General features: G+C 38.8%; 1 pseudogene; it reads left to right on the top strand.

Moving 5' to 3' along the window:
* Positions 1-5752: 5752 nt before the first annotated feature.
* LOC115286423 lies at positions 5753-6545 on the top strand (annotated as a pseudogene).
* The last annotated feature ends 7585 nt before the right edge of the window (positions 6546-14130 follow it).

Raw genomic sequence — 14130 nt, 5'->3', positions numbered from 1 at the left:
GTCATTAGGTACTATGTAGGTATAACATGACCTTAGACTATTATAGTTTTTCTTGTCATTGTTGTATGTAAAAAGTAACTTCCTGGGGCGCCTGGGTGGCTCAGTCGGTTGAGCATCCGACTTCAGCTCAGGTCATGATCTCACGGTTCGTGGGTTCGAGACCCACATCAGGCCCTGTGCAGACTGCTAGCTCAGAGCTGGGAGCCTGCTTCAGATTCTGTGTCTCTTTCTCTCTCTGCCCCTCCCCTGTTCAAGCTCTGTCTCTCTCTGTCTTTCAAAAATAAATAAAATGTAAAAAAAATTTTTTAAGTCACTTTCTTCTTAGAACCCATATTTTTCCTTAACCTTTTCTTTTATTGATAATCTTACTTCATTCTTAAGTTCCTGCATATGGTCTTCCATGGAATCTATAGTCTAGATATAGATTCTCATTAGAACTTTTTCTAGAATGGCTTGTGGAAAGGAGGAGGGTTAGTGAATAATGTACTTGAGCTTTAGTGCATACATTTTGTAGCATCTATTTTGATTGCTTGGAATCCTGTCTCATTTTCTTCCACTTTCTCACCCATTACCAACGGTGAAAAGCTCTGGATTCTCCCATTCATATATTCCTCATGTAGTACCATTTATGACATTATGATAGACTTTGAGGATATTATAGTAGGTGAAAAGAAGTCTGAAAGAGAAAGACAAATATCACATGATTTCACTTATATGTGGAATCTAAAAACCAAAACAAAACAAACAAAACCCAGACTTATAAATACAGAGAACAGATTGATGGTTGCCAGGAGGGAGGGAGTTGATGGGTGGGCAAAATGAGTGAAGGAAATCAAGAAGTACACATTTCCAGTTATAAAACAAATAAGTCATGGACACGTAATGTACAGCATGGAAAATATAGCCAATAATATTGTACTAACTTTGTATGGTGACAGATGGTCATGAGACTTACTGTGATGATCATTTCACAATGTATGCAATTATTGAATCACTTTATTATATACATGAATCTAAAATAATAATGTATGTCAAGTATACCACAATATAAGAAAAAGAAACTATTGGTAGCATATGGCAAAGTATCATAAGTAGATGAGTTAGAAGATAAGTCACCAGTCTTCAGAAATAAATGAAAGAGAATATAGAGTCTAGACATTTGGTCTTTGTAAAGGTAGAAAGGCTGACCGCTTTAGATCCCAAGCATGTAAAAATGAGATTTATAAAGACTTTGAGAGACAAAAGTTCAGTAAAACTTAGCCAGTGAAAAGATCAAATTTGAGGGTGTGGTCAGATAGTTTCAAGGTTACCATTTAGTTGAAGGAGGTTTAAAACTTATGTTTCAAAAAACACTTTGAGTGCAGTTACTGGAATATACAACTGTTTGGAAGCAAAAAAATAAATAACAAATCATTTTATTTTATAAAAAGTTATATTACCAAAGAAACCATGAGCCCAGACAAAAAAAATTATTTATCAGTCCAAGACTTATAATTTTCCCTGTGCAGGGAGCAGACTTTGAATGCTGTATACTCTTCCCAAGGAGATTTCACATAATGTTTCTCATTTCATATGTAGCCAGGCAAGATAATGGGGAAGGAGGAACCCTACAGAGATGGAAGGGGAAAGGATGAGGGTGGAGAGAAACAATGAATAAGGGAGTTCCTCTCCAAGGGCAAAACCAGAATTTAATCATGAAACTTAGCAAACTGCCAGGTCTGGTATATATAACAATACCTACCCAGAGGATTTCAGAATTACTCTGGACAGGACTGTTGCATATCTTCCATTCTGGTATCTATTATGGGTGCTCGTCATTACATTTTGGACTTCATAGGAGGCAGATATCTTGTCCTACTGCACCATTAATTGTTACTACACCACAAAGCACCACATCTGGGCTGGATAAAGAGGACTCTACATCAAATATCTTGAACTTAGAACTAAAAAAAAAAATGAGGATTGTTTTCCTTTGGGGGGAAAATGAGTGCTTTTTAAATACAGGAATATATTAGTTTTCTATTGTTGCATAACCAATTACCACAAATTCAGTGGCTTAACACGCAACACATTATTTCATAGTTTCTGTGGGTGGAAAATGTGGGCAGAGCTCAATGGGGACCCCTGCTCAGGGTCTCACAAGGCCGCAATCATGACGTCTGCCAACTGTATTCACATCAAAATACTTGACTGGGAGAAAAAAAAATCCACTCCATCAATGTGTTGGCAGAATTCACCTCCTTATGGCTCTAGAACTAAGGCATCTTGTTTCTTCAAAGCCAGTAGGAGAATCTATCTTTCCAGTCTCCTAAGACAGAGCCTTATATAACATAACTTAATAAGAGAGTAATGTTTTATGACTTTTGCCATATTCTATTGGTCAGAAGCAAGTCACAGGTCTCACCCACACTCAGGTAAAGGGATTTAATAAGGACATGATTCAATGGGAGGCTTAGTTCATTGTCTACCACAGGTAAAACTGGGATAACTGGATAATTGATGAACAGAAGCCAAATATATTGGTTTTTACCACTTTGTGCTTCTCTATTTTTCCCAGGCTGGTTTATGATTATGTAGCCATGTGACTAGTTCTTTCCAATGAAATGTGAGCACAGCCAAAATGGGTCATTTCCAGATGGATGCAACTCGCCTTCCGTTGGTCCCAGGGCAGCCTGTGAGGCAGCTCCTTACTAAACCTTCAATATGACCTGAAGAAGATTCTGGGAAGATAGTGGAGTAGGAAGCACCAGTAATCTGTTTCTACTTAGACAATAATTGGACTTTCAGAATCTATCTGAGGGAACTATTTTAGAACTCTGGGGTCTGTTGAAGGCTTGCAACTTCAGGGGAATACTTGTATGGTAAACTATGGTTAATTTGGGCCAATTTCAGTTCTTATTACAGTAGCAGCTACTCATCCCCCATCCCCAGCCACACGTCAGGCAGCTCTGCACAAGGTCCTTGAGCAACTTGCACACAGATTTTGGGAGCCAGAGTAGGCAAAAAAGGACACTGTCCTCCAAATATTTGGGATCTGTGCTCTGAGCACTGATGGCTACTTCTGATCAGAGAGATGAAGACAAAGAAGCAAGTTACCATTCTTGTCTCACCTAACCCCCTTGATACTGAACTTTCCCCTTCTGGCTAAAAGGACTTCTGAGCGATATAAAGAGATGGTACCCTTTCTCCCCCTTTATTTTTCTCTTTTTACCCTTTTGGGAGCCAGATATTAAAGTTACTGTATATACATGAAAATTTTGAAACTGACCATACATTCCCAGGAAAAGGGTCACCTGAGGAGGTGTTAAGTTTACAATCAGGCTGATCCTTGGCATGGAGATAGAGTACAACTTAAAAAGAATAATAACAAAAAATAGCAAACCATGAGGAAGGGGGAGAATCTGGCTTACAGAGTTACCACATTATTACAAAGGGCAATGGAAATTATTGAGTCTGAGGAACAGAAAACAAAAAAACCTAAAAATGTGAGTAGAGCCTAAGCAGCTAGTAGGACACCCTCAAGCAGGCCAAAATACGCACCATGGGAGTCCTAAAAGAGGAAGAGAGAGAAGAGAGAAAGACAAAGGGGAAGAGAGAATGCTTGAGGAAATAATGGCTGGAAAATTCCCAAATTTGATGAAAAATATGAATATAAACATCCAAGAAGCTCAACAAACTCCAAGCTAGATCAACTCAAAGAGACCCATTGTAATCAAAGTATCAAAAGACAAAGACGATCTTGAAAGCATCAAAAGAGAAGCAAATCATAACATACAAGGGATCCTCACATTAATCTAAGTTTATCAGCAGATTTCAATTTCTGAACAGAAATTTTAGAGGCAGGTAGACAATGGGCTGATATGTTCGAAGGGCTACACGGAAAAAAGTTTCAACCAAGACTCCTATATCTGGCAAAACTGTCCTTCAAGAGTGAGGGAGAAATTAAGACAGTCCCAGATATACGAAAATTGAGGGAGTCCATGACCACTAGACCTGCCCTGTGAGAGATGCTAAAAGGAATCCTGTAAAGTGAAATGAAAGGATACGGGACAGGAACTTGAAGCCATATGAAGAAATAAAGATCTCAATAAAGATAAATACATGGGTAATTATAAAACTAGTATTATTTAACAATGGTTTGTTGCTGCATTTTTTATTTTCCCTATGATTTAAAAGATTGATACATTTACAGAAAATATTATTGATGTAAAAGTTAGTATTACTGAAACTTTGGTTTGTAACTCCAGATCTTGTTTTCTATTCAATTTAAGAGGCCAATACATTTAAAATAATTATTGAGGCACCTGGGTGGCTCAGTCAGTTAAGTGGCTGACTTCAGCTCAGGTCATGATCTCAAAGTTCGTAGGTTCAAGCCCTGCATCAGGCTCTGTGCTAACTGCTCTGAGCCTGCTTTGGATTCTCTGTTTGTGTCTCTCTCTGCCCCTCCCCTGCTTATGCTCTGTTTCTGTCTCTCAAAAATAAAATAAAACATTAAAAAATGCTTAAGAAATATTAACCTATGTTTTGGGGCACACATGTATAAAGATGTAATTTTGTGATTGTATGATTCCACTTATATGAGGTACTTAAGGTAGTCAAAATCATGAAGACAGAAAGGCTCCGAGGAAAGGAGAATGGGAAGTTATTGTTTCATGGGTATAGAATGGGTATAAGATGGGTATAAGATGAAAAAATTATAGAATGATGGTGGTGATGATCACACAACAATGTGAATGTATTTAATAGCACAAAACTATACATGAAAAATGGTTAAGATGGTAAATTTTGTTATGTATGCTTTACCACCATATAAATAAATAAATAAATAAATAAATAAATAAATAAATAAAACAAATTGAAGCAAGTGTCCCTGCCCTAACATATCCATCCCCTTGGAGCAAAGCCTGGAGAGGGCATGTATTTTGAGACACACATCTGCCACACCATGGGCCTCTTCTATCCCTGTCTGCCTTCTTCTCCCATCACCTACTGGAACTGGAAGAGGTGTCCTTCTTTTACTTTACTTTCCTGTCCACTTGGAACTTCCTTTGGCTAAGAATTAGCCTTTTGGCTACCTAATGTCTTCACACCACGTGCCAGTTCCCAAACCCAGCCTCACTGTTAAGGAGGCCAGGATGGAAGCAAAAAAGGCAGGCTTATTGAGAAGAGAAACTAAATCAGGAGGCAATTCTAAAATACTGCAACTGCACTATTAGCAAAGAATATTTAACTTCTCACATAACTTCTATATATAATATCTCATTTAAGAAATGAATTCCATTATTATCTTAACTCCATAAGTGGGAAATTGAAGCACAGAAAGGCTAAGTCATTTGTCAGGGCTAGCACGAGGCCTTTGACTCCTCATGCAGTGGTTTCCCACCATGGTGTATTGTCTCTTTCATTAAGATATGTAGCTTCTAAATTACTTTTAAAATTTTTATTTCCTTAAGACTCTCTCACATCACTCACTAGCTCAGATCACTTTTGTATTTTTTTTATTTCCTTATTAGTTTCTTACAGTCTTATTGTTTTCCTCTTTATAGCATGTTTCTTTATTTTCTTTTTATTTGAGAAAGAGAGCGAGCATGCACACATTCACATGCATGTAGGAGAGGGTGCAGAGGGAAAGAGAAAAAGAATCTTAAGCAGGCACCATGCTCAGCTCAGTCTGACCAGGGCTGATCCCACAACCTGACCTGAGCTGAAATCAAGAGTCAGATGCCCACCTTTTGGTTCCCTCCGCAGCGCCATGGCAGTCCGCAAGAACAAGTGCCTTACGAAAGGCAGAAAAAGGAAGCCAAGAAGAAAATGGTTGATCCATTTTCAAAGAAAGGTTGGTATGATGTAAAAGCACCAGCAATGTTTAATATAAGAAATATTGGAAAAACACTAGTCACAAGAACTCAAGGAACCAAAATCGCATCTGATGGCCTCAAGGGTCGTGTGTTTGAAGTAAGCTTTGCTGATCTGCAGAATGATGAGATTGCATTTAGGAAATTCAAACTGATTACTGAAGATGTTGAGGGCAAAAACTGCCTGACTAATTTCCATGGCATGGATCTTACCCAGGACAAAATGTGCTCCATGGTCAAAAAATGGCAGACCATGATTGAGGCTCATGTTGATGTCAAGACTTCCAAGGGGTATTTGCTTCATCTCTTTTGTGTCGGTTTTACTAAAAAATGCAACAATCAGATTTGGAAGACCTCTTACGCTCAGCACCAACAGATCCACCAAATTCGGAAAAAGATAATGGAAATCATGACCTGAGAGGTGCAGACAAGTACTTGAAAGAAATGGTCAATAAATTGATTCCAAACAGCATCGGAAAAGACATAGAGAAGGCTTGTCAGTCCATTTATCCACTCCATGATGTCTTCGTTAGAAAAGTAAAAATGCTCGAGAAGTCCAGGTTTGAACTGGGAAAGCTCATGGAGCTTCATGGTGAAGGTAGCAGTTCTGGAAAAGCTACTGGGGATGAGACCGGTGCTAAAGTTGAACGAGCTGATGGATATTAGCCACCAGTCCAAGAATCTGTTTAATATTCAGACATTTAATGGTGACAAATAAAAAATCTTATTTGTGATGTTTAAAAAAAAAAGAGTCAGCTGCCCAAATGAATGAGCCAATCTGGCACCCCTACCGTCTTTTTTTATACTACCATCTCTCACAGGATTTTCTACAATATTCACATATGAAGAGCCCCAAGTTGCTCTTTGAATTACTATCACAATTTGGCTATCACAATTTAAGAGAAGCCAAAATAAACTTGAAGATGTGGAAATAGATTCCCCAAAAGGATAATATTTTGGTTATATATACCATAAATGCTTTAAAAATCAAAATGTATACTATAGTTGCCATATTTCCTTGTTGGTGAACAAATATATCAAATAAACTCAGAATTCTCACTTGGCTCAGAATTCCAACCTAAACATGATTCTGTTTTGGGAGAAAACTATAGCTTTAGCCAAAAAAAGACATCTTTCTTGGAAGTTGTATCATTATTGAAACTTGTGCCAAAGTGTTTATGTCATGATTTAGTTCAAGGTCACACACAGGTAACAGGTGATTCAGCAGTTAATCTAAGACGGAAAGTGAAACAGCGCCTAGAAAATACAAAGCGAAATTCAAGGCAAGGGTGAAGTCCTAAAAAATTAATATAAAATGTACAAAATGTTTAATTTTGATACCCTTTCAAATGTTATTCTGGCCCCATGTCCTGGAGCCAACGTTATACTATATATAGCTTATCATCTCACACTGGTTTTCTCCGTAGGCCAAGATATCTCCTCTGGAAACCCATGCCTCTCCCTTCTCTGCTCTGCTATGGTCCTGAGAGACTGACCCATATGGGCTGGATTACAGGCTCCCTTGCTTCCTAGCATTGGAGAACGTTAGAGGGTAGAGAATAGAGGGGTTGAAGTGTTTTCTCCCCCACTCCCTCTTTGGTGTTGTATTTCTATCACCCACCTTGTCAGACAGACCCCCTTCTACTACTCCAGCCCTCACTGGACTCCAGGATGTTATTGTCTTCTCTTACCCCTTTGTGCCTATGGATAATAATTGTTTCCCCACTGCTGATGTTCCCTGAGTGCCTCAACGTTCCTTACTGGTTTTCCTGACTTTGCCCAAGTTTCTGTGAGTAGACTTTTCTTGACATTCTGTACAACTTTCCAGCGAAGCGTAGCTTCTTTCTATTTTCTGCTAGACTCCTGATTGGCATTCTTTTCCAGGATATTTACACTTTACAAAATGATAGATTTAGATACAGAAGTGCATTTAAAGTAGACAGTCTTTACTAGTCAGATCAATAAAGTTCAGGTCAATAGAGCTCCAATCAATTTCCATCTGGTAATTTCAGTCCTAGATTCATTGAGAGTTTACAATTCAGTTTTGAAGGTTCCAGAATGTCAACTTTATCAATTCATCTGGAGTTCCCCTAGAATTCATGCCAAATTCACAGACTTCCTTTTATTAACTTGAAGAAATGAATCTGACACCAGAACCATTAGGCCATTAGCTCAGGGCCTCTCCTTTCTGGTGGATAAAATCCTTTAAAGTCTCAAATTACAGATCAAATGTTTGCATCATGGTGGACAAAGAGTTAGAATAGAATCATTGTATATCTTTAGAGGTTTTTCCTATGAATTTAATTGCCATTATACTTTGTTTTTATACACTTCAAGTATATGCCTACATGAAAATAACAACAAAACCAGATAGTACTCACATGGGGTACTATAAAGTAATGTGAATCAACAAATTACAACTATCCAACAGTATGGGTGAGTCACACAAGTGTAATGTTGAATGAAAGAAGACAGATACAAAAAGGCTTACATTGTATAATTCAATTTATATAAGCACAAAGCGAGTAAAGCTAATCAATGCAATTTAGAAGTCACAATAGTGGTTACCTTAGTGTGAGGGTGAAGGTGGGCATCATAACTGGAAGAGAACCATGAGGGGGGATCCTCAAGAGGGTGATCGAGGGGACTGAGAGATTCTCAATCTGGGTGATTATTACACAAGTGGGTCAGTTTGTGAAAATTTACATCTATAATAGGGGTAAATATTTTATATTTCTACCACACTTTTATGAAAAGTTTTTTCTTTTTTTTTAATTTACCAGTACTGCTTTTAAAAGCAAAGCTTCTCTCTTTGGGACAGTCAATACTATAGATCCACTGACCAATGACCACCAACTTGGTTTCTACAGTGGGGTATTCATTGTCAGTTTTGAAGTTTCTATCATGATATTATCTTAAATAATAATGTTCAACGTCACAACTATTTTTTTTAAGAGACAGAGAATGAGAGCAAGCAGGGGAGGGGGAGAGGGAAAGGGAGAGAGAGAGAATCTTAGGCAGGCCCCATGTCCAGTGTAGAGCCCGATCTCACAACTATAAGATCATGACCTAAGCTGAAATCAAGATTTGGACAATCAACTAAGCCACCCAGGTGCCCCTTTATCACAAATCTTCTAGATTAGCACATAAAATGAATGAAGGAGGAAATAATGATAATGCTCTGGTTTCATTTCACAAATTCTTAGAAATTATTTCTTAGACTGGGCTGTTTCTGGAAAGTGTTCCATAGATTTTTTAAAAAAACATTTTGAGAGACTATTGAATACTGAAAATGAACTGAGGGTTGAAGGGGAAGGGGGAGGGGAGGAAAGAGGTAGTGATGGAGGAGGGCACTTATGGGGAAGAGCACTGGGTGTTGTATGGAAACCAATTTGACAATAAACTATATTTAAAAAAAATAAACATTAAAAAAATTAAAAACAAAAAAAAATAATAAAGAAAAAAACATCTTTGGGGGCACCTGGGTGGCTCAGTCAGTTAAGTGCCCAACTTCAGCCCAGGTCATAATTTCACTATTTGTGAGCTCCAGCCCGGCATTGGGCTCTATGCTGACAGCTCAAAGCCTGGAGCCTGCTCTGGATTCTATGTCTCTCTCTCTTCCCCTCTCCCAGTTGTGCTCTGTGTTTCTCTCTCTCTCAAAAATAAACATAAAAAAATTAAAATATTTTTACGTGCCTCTGGATACATCAGAGCCATGATTTGTAATCACTTCCACACCTGCTGAGTCAAAGCCTCCCTGAGTAGTTTCCCACTTTCTTGTCATATATATTTTCACAATGTGTCCTGGGTGAATCAGTCACACTTCCCTACTTCAAAACCACTCTCCTATTCCATATTGGTACACCAATGTTCATAGCAGCATTATTCACAATGGCTAAAATGTTGAAACAACTTGAATGTCCCTGGATGAATGAACAAAATCTGGTATAAACATGCCATGTAATAAGGTTCAGCCTTTAAAAGGAATAAAATTCTGATACACGGGTGAATCTTTAAGGTTATATGCTAAGCCAGACACAAAAGGACAAATCTTGTATGACTCCACTTATATGAGGTGCCTAGAGTAATCAAATTCCTAGAAGCAGAAAGTACAATGGTGGTTGCCAGGAACCAAGGGGAAAGGGAATAGGGAGTAAATGTTCAATGGGCACAGATTTCAGTTTGGGAAGATGAAAAAGTTCTAAAGATAAATGATAGAGACGGTTGTACAACATTGTGAATATACTTACTGCTGCTAAACTGTACGCTTAAAAATGGTTAATGTAATGGGGCACCCGGGTGGCTCAGTTGGTTGAGCATCCAACTCTTGATTTTGCCTCAGGTCATAATCTCAGGGTGATGGGCTCAAGCTCCACACTGAGCATGAAGCCTGCTTAAGAATTTCTCCCAGAGCACCTGGGTGGCTCAGTTGGTCAGGTGTCTGACTCCAGCTCAGGTCATGATGTTGTGGTTTGTGGGTTCAAGCCCACGTTGGGCTCTGTGCTGACAGCCTGCTTTGAATTCTGTGTCTCCCTCTCTCTCTCTGTCCCTCCCTTGCTCACACACCCTCTCTCTTTCTCAAAAATAAGTAAACAAAAAAAAAAAAGAATTTCTTTTCTCCCTCTGCCTCTCTAAAAAAAAAGTTTATGTAGTAAATTTTATGTTATATATATTCTACCACCCAACCAAACCACTCTTCTGGACTCTTATTTAGCTTATTTTATAACAAAATAGGCTAAGAGTTTACACTATTAGAGAAAGATCATAAAACCAAACCCAAGGCCTGTTAAGAAACTCTCATGGCACCAGCAGCCCTCTACTTGAAGTCCAGAGTTCCCCGTAAACTCGCATGTAGACAAAGGGTTTGTACAGTGGCCATTTTGGTTCTTGCTTATTTTGTCTGGATGTTGACTTGTGGGAACAAACATTATGTAGTCAGCCTCCAGCCTCCATATGGTTCCTGTGGCATACTGATTAAAAGCAGCCTCATCTCATTGAACTCCTTAGGAAGCAAAGCCCTACCTGGCAACAGTTGCCATGCCAGAGGGACTTTGTTTAAACAACATTCTGAAACGTCACCAAAGAGCATTAAAGAAACCCTGCAATAAAGGCTTTCATTCCATTTTGCTTTGACTCATCTGAAGAAAGTCTTATTTTTCTATGAGATTATCATATGATTGTTTCTAATAATAATGATAGTTTATTATTTTAGGCATTTGATTATTTTGGTTTAGTCTGTTCATAATAAAATTTGTCTCACCCACTTAGCTGTCAAAGGAAACAGGAAAACCCTTGGCCTTCCTAAGCTCCTTTTGGGGAAGAATCCTTGTTCATGACAACTTCAATGAGGGTATTTAACAGAAGAAACTTTTTAAATTTTTAATGGTTTTTTAAATTTATTTATTATTTTTGAGAGACAGAGAGAGACAGCACAAGCAGGGGAGGGTCAGAGAGAGAGGGGGACACAGACTGTGAAGACAGGCTCCAGACTCTGAGCTAGCTGTCAGCACAGAGCCTGACGTGGGGCTCGAACCCACAAACCATAAGATCATGACCTGAGCCAAAGTCAGATGTTTAACCAACTGAACCACCCAGGCGCCCCAGAAGAAACTTTTCAAAATGCTTAGCATGTATCAACGAAGTTAGCAAATTACACTGTAATTAAAATTGTCCAAATATCTCTTCTGTAACCATTGTATTCATGACAATCAGACTTCTAGTGGCAGGTGTTCTCATACAATTATAAGCTCTCCAGTCCACTTTTAAAAATCCAGTTTCAAATATTCTTTTCTCTTTTGTTAACTAAAGTTGTGGCAAATATAGGTGCTATTGCCACCCCCAAACCACTGCCACCACCAAAAACCAAAAACACCCAAAACAAACCAACAAACCTTTTACAAGCTAAATAACTGATGAAATTAAAATACGAGGACTTTTCAGCCAACTATGGTTCCAAATTAAAGTGCATGGGGTAAGGCCATCCTGTTTTTAGATGAGTTGTATTTTTATGATTACAAATGACCCCCAGTTTATGATGGTGTGATTTGTGATTTTTGTAACTTTATGACAGTGTAAAAGTGATTTGCATTCAGTGGAAGCTGTACCTTGAATTCTGAATTTTGATTTTTTCCCCAGGCTAGTCATGCAGCAGCAAACCACAGCTCCCCACCAGCCACACAATAACCAGAGTCAACGACCACTACATACACTTAGCTTATTTTATTAAAAAGTAAAGTAAGTAAAACTTCAGAAGAGTGGTTTTGTTGGGTGGTAAAATATACATAACAGAAAATTTACTACATAAACTTTTTTTTGAGAGCATGAGCTGGGGAGAGGGGCAGATCGAGACAGAATTTATTTTAATGTTTATTTATTTTTGAGAGAGAGACAGAGACAGAGTGTGAGTGGGGCAGGGGCAGAGAGAGAGAGGGACATGCAGAATCCAAAGCAGGCTCCAGACTCTGAGCTCAGAGACTGATGTGGGGCTTGAATCCATGAATGGCGAGATCATGACCTGAGCCTAAGCCAGTCCCTTAACCAAGTTAGCCACCTAGGTCCCCCTGGAGAGAGAAATTCTTTTTTCTTTTTAAATGTTTACTTTTGAGATAGACAGAGTGCAAGCGGGGAGAGGCAGAGAGAGAGGGAGACGCAGAATCTGAAGCAGGGTCCAGGCTCTGAGCTGTCAGCACAGAGTCTGACGCAGGCTCAAACTCAATAACAGTGAGATCATGACCTGAGCCAGAGTTGGACCCCCAACCAACAGAGCCACCCAGGTGCCCTGGGAGAGAGAAATTCTTAAGCAGACTCCATGCTCAGCGTGGAGCCCAACACAATTCCTTAACCCTGGGATTATGTCTGAGATGCAATCAAGAATTGGATGCTCAACTGACTGAGCCACCCAGATGCCCTGCTGAATTAACCATTTTTAAGTGTACAGTTAAGTGGCTATCTGTACCTATACAATCCTTCTGTTTTTCACTTTTGGTATTGTATTCAATAAATTATGCGAGATATTCAACACTTTACTATCAAAAAGGCTTTTTAAGATGATTTTCCCAACTGTAGGTTAATGCAAGTGCTCTGAGCATGTTTAAGGTAACTAGCCCCAGCTATGGTATTCAGTAAGTCGGGTTTATTAAACATATGTTCATCTTAACAATATTTTCAACTTACAATGTGTTTAGCAGGCCTGATTAATGAACCGTACCAAAGCAGCAATGGGTTTTGGGAATGCATAACACTTCAAATATTTATTACCTCCTGCTCCAGGAGAAATAGTTAGAACCTATTTCCCTGGTAACAGAACAGTGTGTTAGTTTCCTATTGCTGTTGTAACAAATTACCACAATTTTAATAGTGTATAAACCACAAATGTGTTACCTTGCAGTCCTAGAGTTCAGAAGCCTGAAATCAGTTTCACTGAACTAAAATGTCAAAGTGTCATCAGGCCTGCCTTTGGGAGACTCTCCGGGAGTCTCTTTCTCTGCCTTTTCCAGCCTCTAGATGTCACCTATACTCCCTAGCTTGTGACACCTTGCTCTATTTTCAAAACTCATTACTGCCACCTCTCCTTTCATTGTCCCCTCTCCTTCTTCTACCTTTAACCTTTTTGTCTCCCTAAGGACTCTTGCTAATGACCTTGGACCCACCTAGATAATTCAGGATAATCTATCTCAAGATTCTCAATGTAATAATATTAGCAAAGTTCCTTTTGCCATGTAAGGTAACATATTCACAGATTTGGAGGGTTAAGCTGTCCATTAATCAGCCTATCGTAGGTAGCTTTATCTTCAGCTGTAACATTACATTTATAAACCTCTCTTCCAATGAGACATAATAGGCAGAACTTCAAGGAAGAACAGTTAAAGGAAGTTGACTGAACTGCAAAATGTAACCTTTTGTTCTTCCTCTTTTCTTCCTCTCTTCTCCTGAAAACATAGACAAGAAGGCTGGAGGTCAGCAGCCACATTGGACCCTGAGGTTAACACTAAAAATAGAATTCATGACTAGGATAATGAAGCAAAAACAAAAACAAACAAACAAACAAAAACAAACAGAATAAGCCTGGGCCTTTCAGGGTCACCATACCAGACTGAAATGCCAAACTCTGGACTTATTTTACATGACAGAGTAAACTCTTGGGTACATAAGTCACTGCTTGCGTTTATATTACTATCATCCAAATACAGTTCCTGACTGATATTGTCTAATTGTTAGTTGATTAGGGGTATTTTTTGAGAGTCAACACTGCACTACGTGCCTCTATAATTAGTTG

The sequence above is a fragment of the Suricata suricatta genome, chromosome 3 (genome assembly GCF_006229205.1).
Source record: "Suricata suricatta isolate VVHF042 chromosome 3, meerkat_22Aug2017_6uvM2_HiC, whole genome shotgun sequence".
Classification (NCBI taxonomy): Eukaryota; Metazoa; Chordata; class Mammalia; order Carnivora; family Herpestidae; genus Suricata; species Suricata suricatta.
The sequence above is the reverse complement of the archived record's forward strand: the minus strand, read 5'-3'. Positions and strand labels throughout refer to the sequence as shown.